The sequence below is a fragment of the Oryctolagus cuniculus genome, chromosome 7 (assembly GCF_964237555.1).
Source record: "Oryctolagus cuniculus chromosome 7, mOryCun1.1, whole genome shotgun sequence".
Lineage (NCBI taxonomy): Eukaryota > Metazoa > Chordata > Mammalia > Lagomorpha > Leporidae > Oryctolagus > Oryctolagus cuniculus.
The window spans coordinates 159,501,160-159,516,723 of record NC_091438.1 but is presented as its reverse complement, the minus strand read 5'-3'; positions in this window follow the sequence as shown (position 1 = coordinate 159,516,723).

Here is a 15,564-nt window from a genome sequence, read left to right as displayed (position 1 = left end):
AGCTGGCACTTGGCCATCTTCCACTGCTGTCCCAGGCCATAGCAGAGAGCTGGATTGGAAGTGGAACAGCCGGGACTCATACGGGCGCCCATGTGGGATGCAGGCACTGCAGGCAGCAGCTTTACCCACTGGGCCACGGCGCCGGCCCCTCTAGATGTTCTAGAAAAGATGTGCAGTATCCTTAGTCAGCTTTCTTGACTGCAACAGATCATCTGAGAGAAGCCATTTATGAAGGAGACAGCCTGACTGCTCTCGGTTTGGAGGTTCAAGTTCATCGGACTGGCTGCTGGTGAGGGTGGTGGACGGCAGCGGTGGAGCAGGTGCAGAGCAGGGATCATGTGGTGAGCCAGGAAGGAGGGGGGCAGCTGGGCTGGCCCAGGCTTTGTAACAAACCATCAGGGCTGTGCGCAGTACAGCAGGCAAGCTGCCCCCTGCGGGTCAGCCTCGGAGCCCCGGTTCAAGCTGCGGCTGCCCCTCTTCTGCTAATGCACCTGGGAAAGTAGCGGAAAATGGCCCAGGTGCTTGGCTCCTGCGCCCAGGTGGGAGACTTGGATTGAGCTCCAGGCTCCTGGCTTCAGCCTGGCCCAGCCCCAGCCATTATGGCCACTTGGAGAGTGAACCAGCAGAGGGAAGATCTCTGTCTCTGTCACTCTGCCTTTTGAATAACAAAATAAATCTTTTAAAAAATTACTTCTGACCAGCCATCTCTGGAGAACTACCTTCCAAGGGCACGCCCCCAGTGACCTAAGATCCTCCCACGTGGCCCACCTTCCAAACACCATAACTGGATTAAGTTTTCACGTTCTTAGTACCACTCACTTATGACTGTCAGCATTTAAAATCCTGCGTAAGTACAGGAGCCAAGTCATGTTCAAAGCATAGCACTCTACCCCCGGGTCAGCAAAACTCAAGTCCTTCTCCTACACGATGTACAAGCATTCCCTCCCCAGCAGTTCCAAAGCCTTAACTCCGTCCACCATTAATTCAAAGCCCAGGGTCCAAAGTCTCGAATGAGACTTGGGCTCCTCCAGCTGTGAGCCTGCACCATCGGAACCAAGTCATGGCCAAGATTCCGTGCTGGGACAGGTGCCGGGCACACATCTCCAATCCTAGCGGGGCAACAGGCAACTGGAAAAGATGAACTGGGGGCCGGCACTGTGGCGCGGTGGGTTAAGCCACTGCTTGAAGTGCTGGCATCCCTTACAGGTGCCAGTTCAAATCCTGGCTGCTTCACGGCCAATCCAGCTCCCTGCTAATGTGCCTGGGAAAGCAGAAGCAGACAAGCCAAGTGTTTGGGCCCTGCACCCACGGGGGAGACCCAGAGGAAGCTCCTGGCTGCTGGCTTTGGCCCAGCCCAGCCCTGAGTGTTGCAGCCATTTAGGGAAACATTTAGGGATATCTTAACCCCCTCCCCACCCCAGAACACATGCTCCCCCCCACACACACACACTTAGGAAGTTCACTCTTACGAGATGGAGCTTAGATAGAAGTGATTTTGCACCTGCTTTCTTGTCATTGCTGTGTTTCGGGAAGGCAGGGCACCTGGGCAGGGGACACGTCGAGTTGCCGTCTGGCGCTTACAATGCCCGACTCCTTCTCGGACCGCCCATTTGGAGGGTCTGAGACTCGGGGGCGCCCAGGAGCCATCCTCTCCTGGCTGTGCCCCCTCCCCCCAGTTTCTCCTGCATCCCAGCCACGCCCAGTCCCCCACGGGACCCTGCTACGTCTGCCCAGACAAGGCCGTCAACTGTGCCGCTTGCCCTCTGACTAATTCCACTGGACGTGCTGCTGGACGTGGGACTCATAAACTCGCTTTGCTCCCGCCTGGCCGTGCCCGCCACCTCCTCCACAGTTCAACGGAGAGGAAGCCTTTTATGACGTTTCCCGCGTCTTACCGGAAAACTGGCAGCCGTGGTTCAGAAGTGCGTCGGAAAGTCTGGGTCGGGCTGGCACGGCCACCCTCCTGGGGACGTGGGACATTTACAAGGTTGTTTATGGAAAGCGGGGGAGCTGGGATGAAGAGCCCGATGGTACTGACAGGTAGGGCCTCATCCCGGGACTCCGCTCTGTGCAAGGACAGGCATGGTGGGAAGGCACCAGGTTCAAGGGCAGGTCAGTGTAAATCCCCTGGTGACTCCATTGCCTCACTCTCCCCGTCCACTTGGTCACCAAAGCAAACGGGCCCCCAAATTGTCCACTGTAGAAAGATCCGGCACTGGACCCGCAGAATGGCCAGAGAGAGGGAGGGGCAGCTGTGGAGGGGGTAGGATGCCCTTGACCCTGCCAGGGCGCAAAGCCGGGGGCTGCTGTGACGGCCGGCCAGAGTACGGCAGGGACCGCGTGGCACCCTGCTGCTTGCTTAGACCTGGCTTCTAGGACCAGGGAACCCTGGACGAAAAAATAAAGGTGCTGAACTGATTCAAACCGGGTCATTTGGTTCACTGTAGGTCAAGCTCTGCCCTGAGGCCCAGCTCAGGGAGCCCACGCCCACCCAGGAAGACAGACGAGGGACTGAACTGAGCAGGGGCAGGGCCTGAAGAGAGGCCAGGGGGGACCAAGGGAGGCCCCAAAGGAGAGGCCAAGCTGAGCCCGGAGGCACAAACGCCACGCACCCTGCTCAGCACAGAGAGGGACCTGAGGCAGTCTGACGGGACAGGGGACGGGGACTCTCAAATTTCATATGGCGGTGCCACCACGGAGTTTGTTCACAGAGAGGTGAGACGGGCCCCTGCGGCACTCCCTGAACCAGGGGACGGTATGGTCAGGCAACGCCCCAATGGGAAAGCACCGGAGGAAGTCAAGATGGTCGCCGGGCACGGGCGCTGGACAGGGGGCAGAGACGGCAGGAAAGTGCCCCGGGCGCCACCACACACGCCCCACGTCCCGGGGGCTTCTGTGCATCGCTGTCCTAGAGGCCGGGGTCCCACTGCGCTGGGCGAGGGGCTGTGCTGGCTGAGCCCGCTTTCAAGCCTGTGCCCTCCAGGCGTGGAGGGAACGGCGCCCGGTCCAAGTCCCAGCTGCTCCACCTGCGATCCAGCTCCCTGTTGATGGCCCAAGTGCATGAGCCCCTGCACCCACCTGGGAGACCCGGATGGAGTTGCAGGCTTTGGCCTGGCCTGGCTCCAGCTGTTGAAGCCATTTGGGGAGTGAACCAGAGGATGGAAGACTCTCTCTCTCTCTCTCTCTCTCTCTCATGTGTGTGTGTCTCCCTCTTGCTCTCTGTAACTCTGTCTTTCAAATAGACATCTAAATATTTACAAATAATTATTTTAAGTGCCTAAACAAGCACTAGACTAAAAACCTGCACTTACTTAAAAAAAATCCCTCAGTGGGGGTCCCTGGTGTCGTGGGATGAATGAATGAATGAATGAATGAAGGGCTCTGGAGGAAGCCGAGCCCTTGGGGGACTCTGGGTCCCGGCGCTGTGCAGCTGAGCGACCTCAGGTGAGCGGCTCCGTCTCGCCAGGACCCAGCTCCGCCTGGAGTCTTTCCTGCGGTTCCGGAACGCACGAGGCCCTGGATCTGGATGGAACTTGGTTCAAATAAGCAATCAGCGTGTGAGCCATGACGCGTTAGATTTCCAGTCAAACACGACTGCTTAACGTTCGTAATTATCCAGCGAGCATTCGGATGCTCTTCGCTTCCCGGAAGAGGAGCCGTCGCTAAACGGGCAGTTTTTGGAGACGAAGTCCCCGGAGATGACCATCCCGGGTGCTGGGACAGAAGCGAACGCTGGCAGCTCCCTGCCCCCTCTGGCCCGAGCCACTGCTCCACGGCCGTTCCTCAGCAGGTGGCAACGCCGTCCTCACCCTCAAAGGCCTCTCTCAGCCCAGGCCTGCTGTGTCTGAGAGGGAGCCGCCATGTTGCTTGCCCACCACCTTGCACGCCTCCTCCCAAGGCACTTCTCAGAGGAAGCAGCCCAAGGCAGCCCCATCTCCCCATCTCACAGCCCCTTGGCCAGTCTGGGGCCTGGATGTGTCACACGCTGGGCAGGACTCAGCCGTCGCCCCGAGCTGGCCAGAGGCGGGCCTGGAGGTCACTGCGTTGGCTGCCCCCAGAATGTGGGCCCCGGAAGGAAGAATCTGATTTATCTGAGAGCCAGGCCTGCAGCTCACCAGGGGGCTCCTGAATGGGTCAGTCTCTCCCACTGGACTTTGCTGCAAAACGAGTTAAATGGAGTAAAACCAAATCTCTTTAAGAAAGAGAACAACGCAGGCTGTGTTGGGGCCCCGAGTGGGACTGCGCTGGGCAGGAGCAGGAGGTTCATGGGAGAAAGGATCATGGAACTCTGGGGAGGTTTCCAAGAAACGGGAAAGAGTCGGATTCAAGCCGGCTGAGTAATGAGCTGTCTGTCTGCTGGCAGCCGCGCCGCAGGGCCCCGGGGAGGCCGGCGAGAAGTGGCAAAGCGGCCGGGGCGGCCCGAGGGACGTCTCTGCGGGAGGACACCGGGAGATTTGTGGAGGTGGGCCGGCCCCGCGCTCACCCCAGCCAATGTTCCAGCGAGAAAGGCGGCAGGGAGCTGGGACCGCGGCTCCGTTTTGGTTCCAAAAGACCCTGAATGATGTTGGGAACACGGGGCGACAGGAAGCCGTGCCTCAAATTGTGCAAAAATGGGAACGAGGGCAATCTTTCAGCTCTGCTGCCGTGTGAATCCGGGCCAGAGCACCTTCCCCGAGGATGCGCCCCACTAGGGAGGGCGCACTCACGCTCGCAAGGGCCTCCCAGGTGGCTCTGCACCTGCGGGAAGGCTGGACACAGGCTGGACACAGGCCAGCTCGGGAGTGAACCCAGGCACAGCTTCCTGCTGAGCTGCGAGACACGCACCGCGCAGTGGTTGGCGTGACTCCGTCGCTTTTAAAGCCTGGGCTTTCTGTTCTTCAACTCTGGCTCCTTGTACGACAACCGTCCCCACAGAGCCCTGAACAGCCTGGAGCAAAAGGTTAGGCCTGGCGCTGTGGCGCCCAGGGTGAAGCCACCACCTGTGACGCCGCACCCCGTGTAAGTGCAGGTTCGAGTCCCCGCTGCTCCCTGCTGATGCGCCCGGGGAAAGCAGCTGAAGACGGGCCCCTGCACCCATGTGGTGGGGGGAGTTCCAGGTCCCTGGCCCCAACATCATGGCCATCTGGGGGGTGAACCAGTGGATGGAAGATCTCTCTGTCTCTAACTCTGCCCGCCCCAACGCCCTTGCCCGAGTGGACACTGTTACGGCCCCACGCGTACCCTCCCAGACCGTCTGTCGGCGTACACACACTCCGTCAACGTGCTCCTCTTCCTCGTCCCAGAAAGGCATCAAAGCCGACACTGCAGCGTTGCCTTCTGCGGCGGCTCAGAATGCACCGGTCAGAGCCGGATCCGGCCAGACCGCGGCCCCCAGAGAAAACCACCAGGCTTAACACAGCCAGGGGCGGGGCTGAGCTTTCTCCTCTCAGCCCCACGGTGTGGAGATGGTCACCAGTGGAGGGAGCCAGGAGCCTGAGCTGACCGGGCTCCTCCAGTCATGAAGGACACCTGGGGAATGTTTGGGACCGGTGTAGACACGGGAAGTGAGTTTCAACTCGCTTCACTAAGGAGTGCCCAGGAGCCCCAGCAGTGGTTGTTTCCAACTAATTCAAGCTTTTGATGGTCTTTTAGGGAAACCCAAAAGCTAGAGAGGACAGCGATTTCATTTAAAACTCGCAGCACAGAGCGCGTGGGGGCGGAAGGGCGCTCCAGGCACCGCGGAGCTCACGGCCTCTGAGCCCAGCCGGAGCGCACGGGGGTTTGGTCTCTGGAGCGTGGGCCCAGAAGCACCAGGATGTTTGCTGAGTTGCCACGGTGAATCAGCCTCCCTGGGGGAATAGTAACGAGTGCGGGAAAAGCAGCCACGTTGACCCTGAGCCTCAGCAAGGGTGAGGACGCTGCTCCCAGACCGAGGGGGCACAGAGGCACCGCCTGTTCTCGGGGCTCACCTCAGGCCCCCCGGGCAAACAAGATGCTCAGGCTATGTGGTGGAAGAGATGGACCCCCGGGTCTCACGGCCCAGCCCAGCCACGGTCTACACGAAGAAATCCAACAAAGCAGACTCGGGGCCAGCACCGTGGCACAGCGGGTTAAAGCCCCTGCCTGCAGCACCTGCATCCCATACAGGTGCCAGTTCCAGTCCCAGCTGCCCCACTTCCGATCCAGCTCCCTGCTGATGCTCCTGGGAGAGCGGTAGAAGATGGCCCAGGTGCTTGGCCCCTGCACCCACGTGGGAGACCCAGAAGAAGCTCCTGGCTCCTGGCTTCAGATCAGCCCAGCTCCAGCCGTTGCAGCCATTTGGGGAGTGAACCATGGATGGAAGACCTCTCTCTTTTTTATTTTTTTAAGTATTTATTTTATTTATTTGACAGGCAGAGTTACAGAGAGAGGGAGAGAGAGAAAGAGAGAGGTCTTCCATCCACTGGTTCACTCCCCAGATGGCCACAGCTGCCGGAGCTGAGCCGATCCCAAGCCAGGAGCCAGGAGCTTCTTCCGGGTCTCCCTCATGGGTGCAGGGGCCCAAGGACTTGGGCCATCCTCCACTGCTGTCCCAGGCCATAGCAGAGAGCTGGATTGGAAGAGGAGCAACCAGGACTAGAACCGGTGCCCATATGGGATGCTGGTGCTTCAGGCCAGGGCATTAACCTGCTGAGCCACAGCACCAGCCTGAAATCTCTCTCTCTTTCTCCCTCCCTCTCTCTCTCTCTTTCAAATAAATAAAATAAATCTGAAAAAACACAAGCAGAATTTTAAAAGTTTGGGGAACATAGAATTAAAAGACGAGTTTATGTTGGTGCCAAAAAAAATTTTTGAAATCTGTTATACCCACCCACACAGCAGATAAGCAAGTCAGAGGAGAGAGGGGCTTACGAGGATGTGCAGACAGGACGGGTTCCGAGCAGACAGGAGCAGGCAGGCGCTGGAGGGCCCGACCGCTAGGCAGGAAGTTTCTGCTTAGGGATGGAGACGTGCCTGTCGGCGACTTCTCCCGCAGATGCTGAGACACACCGAGCAGCAAGTGGAACCCGCAGCCCGAGTCTCTGCGGCTGGGACGAAGCCTCTCAGGGCTCCGGAGCGACTTAGCAGTAGCTGGGGCGGGAGTCGGGGTGTGGAGTCGGACAGGATGAAGTTGGGGGCCGGTTAGAGAGCCGAGCGGAGCGAGCCTAGGAGCAGCTGGGAAGCCGGGGGAGGGAAGGCCCGGGCAGGGCCTGGATGGTGCGGACGCTCTCGGTCGCCAGCAGCAGAGTGGAACCGGGACGTCCGTCTGTTCCCCCGCTCAGAACCCAAACCCAGCATCTGTAAACGAGGCCCAGGTGACCCGGGCCCAGGTCACTAAGTCTCAACCTGAGCTTTCCAAAACGTTAAAGTGTCGGTGACGGACGTGCTACGTGCTATGCGTGGGGTCGTGTGCATGGGAGGCGTCAGACACCAGATGCTCATGTTAGCAAAGACGGAGGCTGAAGGTTCTGACCCAGGCTCTGGTTCTGACCCAGGCTCTCATCTACAGCAGTCAGTGCACTGACTACAGAAAGGGCCCAGCGCTGTGGTGCAGCAGGTAAATCCGCTGCCTGCAGTGCCAGCATCCCACATGGGCACCGGTTCGAGTCCCGGCTGCTCCACTTCCGATCCAGCTCTCTGCTGTGGCCTGGGAAAGCAGTGGAAATGGCCCAAGTGCTTGGGCCCCTGCACCCATGTGGGAGACCTGGAGGAAGCTCCTGGCTTCGGATCAGCACAGCTCCAGCCGTTGCAGCCACCTGGGGAGTGAACCAGTGGATGGAAGATCTCTCTCTCTCTCTCTTTCTCTGCTTTTGTAACACTGCCTTTTAAATAAATAGATAAATCTTTAAAGAAAGAAAGTATTACAGATAAAAGCAGGAACTGATGGAAAGAAATGAACTTAAAATAGAGGCAGCGCCTGTTCTTGGAAGAGTAATTGATAAACTCCAGCAAAACTAAGGGGAAAAAATAGAGGAAACTTAAACAATTCATTCCAAGAATGCAAAGGGGGACCGCACTAGTTTTCCAGGGGTGCCACGGCCAAGGCCCACCGCCCGAGTGGTTCACACCACACGGATCCTCTCTCTCGTGGTCCTGGTGGCCAGAGGCCCAAGATCAAAGCAGCCACAGGGCTGGTTCCGCCGAGGCCTCTGCTGGACTGTGCACAGCCGTCCCCTGCCTGTGTCCACGCGCGGGCCCCCATCCCCTGCTCATACAAGGGCACCGACCCACGGGACCAAGGCCGCGCCGGGAGCTCACCTCCCTTCCTCTCCTCTTTCGGAACGCGGAGGTCTAAGCGCAGCCACATCCTGGGGAGCTCCAGGTCTTCACTGGGTGATTGCTGAGCATTCACGGTTTAGTCCCTGCAGAGACAACACTGCGGATCTCACAGACACTTGAAAAGCCACAGATAGATAGAGGGGCGGGCGCTGTGGTGCAGCAAGTAAAGCCACCGCCTGCAGTGCCTGCATCCCATATGGGCGCTGGTTTGAGTCCCGGCTGCTCCACTTCTGATCCAGCTCTCTGCTATGGCCTGGGAAAACAGTAGAAGATGACCCAAGTGCTTGGGCCCCTGCACCCACATGGGAGACCTGGAAGAAGCATCTGGCTCCTGGCTTCAGATTGGCCCAGCTCTGGCCGTTGCGGCCAATTGGAGAGTGAACCAGTGGATGAAAGACCTCTTTCTCTGTGTGTCTATAACTCTGCCTCTCAAATAAATAAATGAATCTTTTAAAAAATTGTGTTTTCTCTAGAAAGAAATGTTGATTTAAGAATTAATTGAAGGCCGGCGCTGCGGCTCAATAGGCTAATCCTCTGCCTGCGGCGCCAGCACACCGGGTTCTAGTCCCGGTCGGGATGCTGGATTCTGTCCTGGTTGCCCCTCTTCCAGGCCAGCTCTCTGCTGTGGCCTGGGAGTGCAGTGGAGGATGGCCCAAGTGCTTGGGCCCTGCACCCCATGGGAGACCAGGATAAGTACCTGGCTCCTGCCTTCGGATCAGTGCGGTGCGCCGGCAGCAGCACGCCGGCTGTGGCGGCCATTGGAGGGTGAACCAACGGCAAAAGGAAGACCTTTCTCTCTGTCTCTCTCTCTGTCCACTCTGCCTGTCAAAAAAAAAATTAATTGACGATTAATCAGCCAATGCAATTTACCATGTTTACAGAAAAAAGGAAAAGTTGTGGGTGAATCCACACATTTTTAAAGTCTTTGGTTAAATTTAATACTCATTCATGAGAAAAGTTCTTCTTATTAAAAGATTTATTTGAAAGGCAGAGTGATACACAGAGAGAGGAAGAGAGAATTTCCATCTGTTGGTTCACTCCCCAAATGGCCTCAATGGCTGGAGAGGCCAGGAGCCAGGAGCTTCCTCCAGGTCTCCCACGTGGGTGCAGGGCCCAAGCACTTGGGCCATCTTCTACTGCTTTCCAGGCGCATTAGCAGGGAGCTGGATTGGAAGCGGAGCAGCCGGGTCTTGAACTGGCACTCTCACATGGGATGCCAATCAGAGGCAGTGGCTTAACCTGCTGTACCAGAGTGCCAGCCCCGAGAAAAATTCCTGAAAACGAGAAGTAGAGGAGCGCTTCCTGAATCCTAGAGGAATTCTCCGAAGACCCTACAGCTTGCGTCGTGCTCGGGGGGCCGTCAAAGGCTCTGTCTCCAACATGCGGGCTGAAGGAAGGATGTTTGCTAACTCCACCTCTGGTCCCCCCGCACAGTGCAAGAGCGAAAGACAAGAAAAGAAAGATAGAAGTGTTGGAAACAGAGAGGGGAGGTGTTACGGCACAGACAGCACGTGTGTGCAAGTAGAAAAGCCAGGGCAACCTCAACAAACGATTGGGCCCAGCAAGGTTGCTAGGTGTAAGGCAAATATACAAAAATTAGACGCCCGCCTACAAGCAACAAACTGGAAAGGCATATTTTGACAATGACGCTATTTGCTGTAGCATTAAAAAACCAAGTTCCTACGAATAAATAAGGTACACAAGGCTTACAGACTATAAAATATTGAGGAAAATTTTTAAAGACCCAAATAGAAGTCTATACATAATGTTCACATATAATACTCATCATATATATAATGTTCAAACACACAAAATTTTCAATTCTCCTCACATCAATTTATTGTTCTAAAACCCTAAAGCATGCAAACCACAGTCTGGGGGGGCCAGTGTTGGGGTGAAACTGCCCCCTGCAATGCTGGCATCCTGTGTCCCAATGCCCACTCAGGCCCCAGTGCTCCTCTTCCCATCCAGCCCCCTGCTAATGCACCTTGAGGGGCGGGAATCCATAAAGAAAACAACTGGGGGGCCGGCACTGTGGGCACTGTGGCCTAGAAGAAGCTCCTGGCTCCTGGCTTCGGATCAGCGCAGCTCCGGCCACTGTGGCCAGTTGGGGAGTGAACCATCAGATGGAGGACCTCTCTCTCTCTCTCTCCTCTCTGCGTAACTCTTTCAAATAAATAAATAAATCTTAAAAAAATTTTGGATTACATTAAAAATTAAGAACTTGCAAAGGACTTGTATACAGATATATAACAAATGCTTATGAATCGGTGAGAAGGGAAACCCAACTGAAGCTCGGGCCCAGGTGTGACAGGCGGCAGAGGCCATGCAAGGCGAGCAGGGAACGTAGGAGCAGAGGTTCAGCCTCACTCGTCCCCGGGAACGGCCGTGACAGCTGTCACTCAACGCCAGCGCACGTCTGTCCAGGGGCTGAATGCAACAGACTGTACCAGCCCGGGACAGGTGAGTGGGAATGACCGCTGACGTCGGCACTGGGAGTCAGGCATCCCTCGGGGGTGGCGGGGGGAGGGTCTGGCCTCACCTACTGGAGGTGCGCATGCGGATGGAACTCACAGCCGCGCCACACGCACGGGCATCGCGCCGTCCCGCGGCACAGGCCGGGTAACTGCCCTGAGCGTGTTCAGACGATGGGATACCTGATACAACACACCAGAGCAGCAGCGAGCCCGACCCCTAGCTGGAGACCCCGGACCTGGAATTCTAGGTCCTGACACAATGTTGTTCTTTTGTTCTGTTAAAAAAAAAAGGCTTTCGCAGAACCCTGCGTGTCCGGTGGATGCGGCCGCCCAGGACTTCCGGAAGCCAGGAGCTGGGTCAGGCTGCTGGCGCCACCGCCCTGTGTTTGCTTTTCCAGCAAGACTTTCCAGGCTACACCTGCTGCAGGCTCTGATCTGCTGCACCTGGCACCCGAGGCTCACCTGCCACCTGTCACCCGTCACCCGTCACCCGTCACCTGTCACCCGTCGCTGCCACAGCCGCAGCGGGCCCTGCACGGGCCAGTTCCCCTCTCAAGCTCCTGCAGCAGCCGCTCTGGATGGATCTCTGTTCCCCTAAAGTCCTGTGTTGAAGCTCTAACCCCCAACGAGATGCACTGGAATCAAGGGTAATGTGGTGGTAAGGGAGGGCCCCTGCACGGCCAGCACCGGTGCCCTTGACTTAGAAGAAGCGACACCAGAGCTCTCTCTCTCTGTCTCTCTCTCTCTCTCTCTCTCTCTCTCTCTCTCTCTCCCATGTGAGGATGTGGCTGTCTACAAACCAGGAGGCAAGTGCTCACCAGAACCCAGCCACGCTGGCGTCTGACCTGGGCCTTCCCGTCTGTCTGCAGAGCTGGGAGAAAGAGGTCAGAGGTCGCGGGCGCCCTGTCCGTGGCATTTTGCCACAGCAGCCAAGCAGGTGCAAGCAGCCACCAGCAGACGCCCAGCAAGTGCAGGGCGCTTCACACCGCCGGGGGTCAACCTGCGGCCTGAGTGCGGCAAAATAGACACCACGCACCTGCCGGACGCTTACAAGGAGCTGTAGACAGAATGTGCCCCCCAACTCAAGTCTCCACCGTGACACATGACAGTGGGGTGTGTGGGAGGTGATTGGGTCGTGAGGGCAGGAGCGCCTCCCTTGCACCTTGCGAGGGCACAGGGAGAGGACGGCCGCCCGCGGACCCAGGAGCGGGCCCCGGGCAGCCACCAGGTCCGCCGGTGCCTTTGTCTCGGGCTCCCGGCCTCCGGAGCCTGGAGTGCTGAGTTCCCGAGCAAGACAGAGCCCCAGCGGCCCGTGCTGGTGACCCGTCCTGTCTCTTCTCCATCTCACTTCCTCCTGCCGGCTGGGCCGCTCAGACCAGGCCACATGCTACGGAAGAAGGCCAGAGAGCAACGAACGTCGAGGTCAGCCCAGCGCTTGCTTCTCGGGCTGTGAGCATGACGTGGACGAGGCTCCCGGCGCTGGCACCCTGGCTGTTCTAGCCTGGCCAGCGGTGGCGTCCGTGTCAAGAATCACCGAGTATTCATTCTGTGCCGTAGTGCATAACATAGCAGTTTAAAAATAACTCATGACGGGGTCGGCGCTGTGGCGTAACGTGTTAAAGCCCTGGCCTGCAACGCTGGCATCCCATGTGGGCACCGGTTCAAGCCCTGGCTGCTCCACTTCTGATCCAGCTCTCTGCTATGGCCTGGGACAGAGTAGAAGATGGCCCACGTCCTTGGGCCCCTGCACCCACATGGGAGACCCGGAAGAAGCTCCTGGCTCCTGGTTTCAGACCAGGGAAGCTCCAGCTGTTGTGGCCATCTAGGGTGTGACCCAGCGAATGGAAGAACTTTCTCTCTCTCTCTCTCTCTCTCTCTCTCTCTCTCTCTCTCTTTCTCTTTCTCTCTCTCTCTCTCTCTCTCTCTCTCTCTCTGCCTCTCTGCAACTCTGCCTTTCAAATAAATAAATAAATCTTAAAAAAAAAAGATTAAGACCAGCAGGCTAGGTCATCACTTGGGACACACACACTGCACATCAGAGGGCCACCTGGAGTCCTGGATATGCCGCTTCTGGTCCAGGTTCCTACCCGGGCGTCCTGGGAGGCAGCAGGTGATAGCTCCAGACTGCTTGAGTCCTGCCGGCTGGGGGAGACCCGGACAGAGTTCCAGGCTCCTGGCTTCAACTGTGTGGGAGTTTAGGGAGTGATCCATCAGATGAAAGATCTCTTTGTCTATTTGTCTCTCTGCCTTTTAAATAAAGTTATCAATAAAAGATGTTTAAAAAAGAAAGTTCTGGGGCCAGCATTGTGGTGTAGCAGGTAAAAGGTGCTGCCTACGATGCCAGCATCCCATGTGGGCACCAGTTTGAGTCCCCGCTGCTCCACTTCCAATCCAGCTCCCTGCCGATGGCCTGGGAAAGCAGCAGCAGATGGCCCAAGTGCTGGGGCCCTGCCACCCTGACTCCTGGCTTTGGCCTGGTTCAGCCCTGGCCATTGTGGCCATCTGGGGAGTGACTCAGTCATTGAAAGATCTCTCTTTCTCTCTCTCTCTCCCTCTCTGTCTCTGTAACTCTGACTTTCAAATAAATAAATGTCTTAAAAAATCAAACAAAATAAGGAAAAGTCTGCTTAGTAGATTCGGAATGCTATTAAACCAGGTAAGATCCCAGGGACACCTTGATGGGCAGGTCCTCATCGGCAGACCCAGGCAGAGGTGGGGACCATTCCCGCAGGCGGAGGCTGGCTCGCAGGCCCAGTAGGCAGGCAGAGCAGCGGTGGCCTGGCGGCCTTGGAACTTTCTCCATGACCAGGAGCTCAGCCCCTGCAGTGGCTTTTCCTGCCTTGTTCCAAGAGCTGCCTGAATAGGGCTGCCAGAATCAGCAAGTCAGAATCCAAGCGGCCAATGTTGCCTGCAATATATTTACCCAAAAAGCCCTGTCCTTGTTTATCTGAACTTGAAGTTGAACTGGCAACCCTGTGTCCCCAGGAGGCTCTCTGCTCCCCTACCCTGGGGCCATAGACCTGAAGCCTGTGGCTACTGGGGGGACAAGCAGTCCTGGACTCCCTGCCTGGGTCTGGAGCCTGGAGCCCCGCTCTCTGACGCTGGCCCCGCCTGGCACCCAGACCCTGGGTTCTTGCCGCAGCTCCACTCCAATTCCAGCCACGAGCCTGGGGCTCCGCATTTCCCTTTGTCCGCGCCCTTCTAGAAAAGCCAAGTGTGGGTCTGGGTCCCACGGGCCACTCATGAAGACAGTCTAGGTTTGAAAACCAGAATTCAGTTTCCTGCAGGAAGAGGGTGACAGAGCCCACCACAGCCTGGCTTTGCCCCCAAGTGCCATCTGTGCCCAGGGACAGGTGTACACCACATGAGTCCCCTTCTGTGTCCAATAAGCACCTGGATGCTTCTCGTCGCAGAGTGGGGTCATGGCCTGAGACAGCCATCGTAAGCTGAGCACGTCACAGTGGGAAAGTCTTCGATGGCCCCCGCCTCCTGCACAGCCCCAGTTAGCAGCACTGGGCCCTGTAGAGCGTCCGCTGTCCCCCTCGTGACCGCGGGGCCTGCCGGGAGCTACACCACCAGCAAGGACCGTGCCCCATTGCCAGCCTTGCTGAAGGCCAAAACTCACAGATGCCCACCAAGCGCACGTTACTTTCGTAGCAGGGTGACATTGGGGAATCCTGGGTAGAGCCATCGCAAGTGGGGGCTGTCAGTATTTGAGTGCGGGCTCCGTGCTTGGCCCCAGCCAGGTATCCCAGGAAGCCACAGGAAGGAGCCGGGTGGTGCAGTTCAGAGCTGGGATTTGTGACTTTTCCCTACGGGAGCAGACCGGGTGGCGGCTGCTGCCCAGCAGGGGGCGCCGTGGCAACAGGAACCGTGTGCATGCGGGTGTGCACACGCATGTGTGTGTACATGCAGGTACCTGTGTGTGCAGGTGTGCAGCGCGGGTCAGAGCCACAAAAGCCACCCTGGAAAGCAGAGAGAACAGTGGCGGCAGTCAGTAAGTCACGAACTCACGCGTCGTACAAGAGGGCACCCTGCCGCAGGCACACGCTCACCTCGTGCAACCTGCGCTCCATGGCTGCCCAGACCTTCTGACCGGGAGACAACAGGCAGCGCCCCTGGCTTAGTCGTGGCTGCTGTAAGTAGGGCCAGGGGCTGCGGGCCCTGAGTGCGGGAGATGGAGGAGGCCGGAGGACGGGCAGGACTCTGTGGGTTCTGTGCGCTCCGCATACCGTCTCCCAGCGGGTGCCGTGGCGAGCAGGTGCACCAGGAACCCGAGAAGGGCCGGACGCACGGCACGGGGGCTCTTCCTCCACTGCGGGAGAGGGTGGGTCCCCGAGTCCCGCAGTCCTGGGTTCAAACCCCTGCTCCAACCCTGACTGCGGCAGGGCCCCACTGCCCCCACGGCTCAGGCTTCTGCACGGACAAACAACGACACAGCTAACGCCCGGTTCATAGTAGGGAGACTGCCCGAGGTTAAGGGACCTGAAACCCGCGCCACGGTGACGGCCTGAGACCTGCATTAGAAATAACGCTGCTCACAGAAACCCACGGGGCTGCGCCCCCGCTCACAGAGTAAACGGAAGAATCCGCGCTCAGAAGCCCGGATGCCGCGAGGTCAGAAGATGCCTGCGCCTGTGGCCAAGGCTGTGGATGGGGCTCTTCCCCCACCTGGTGGCCACCGCGGAGGCCACACCGCCCTGCCAGCCTGGCTTGGCTGGGACTAACGCGCTCCCACGGCCTGGCTGGCTGGCAGAGGCGGGGACCCTTCCACTACCAAGGGCCCTCTGGACACTGGAACATTATTCGT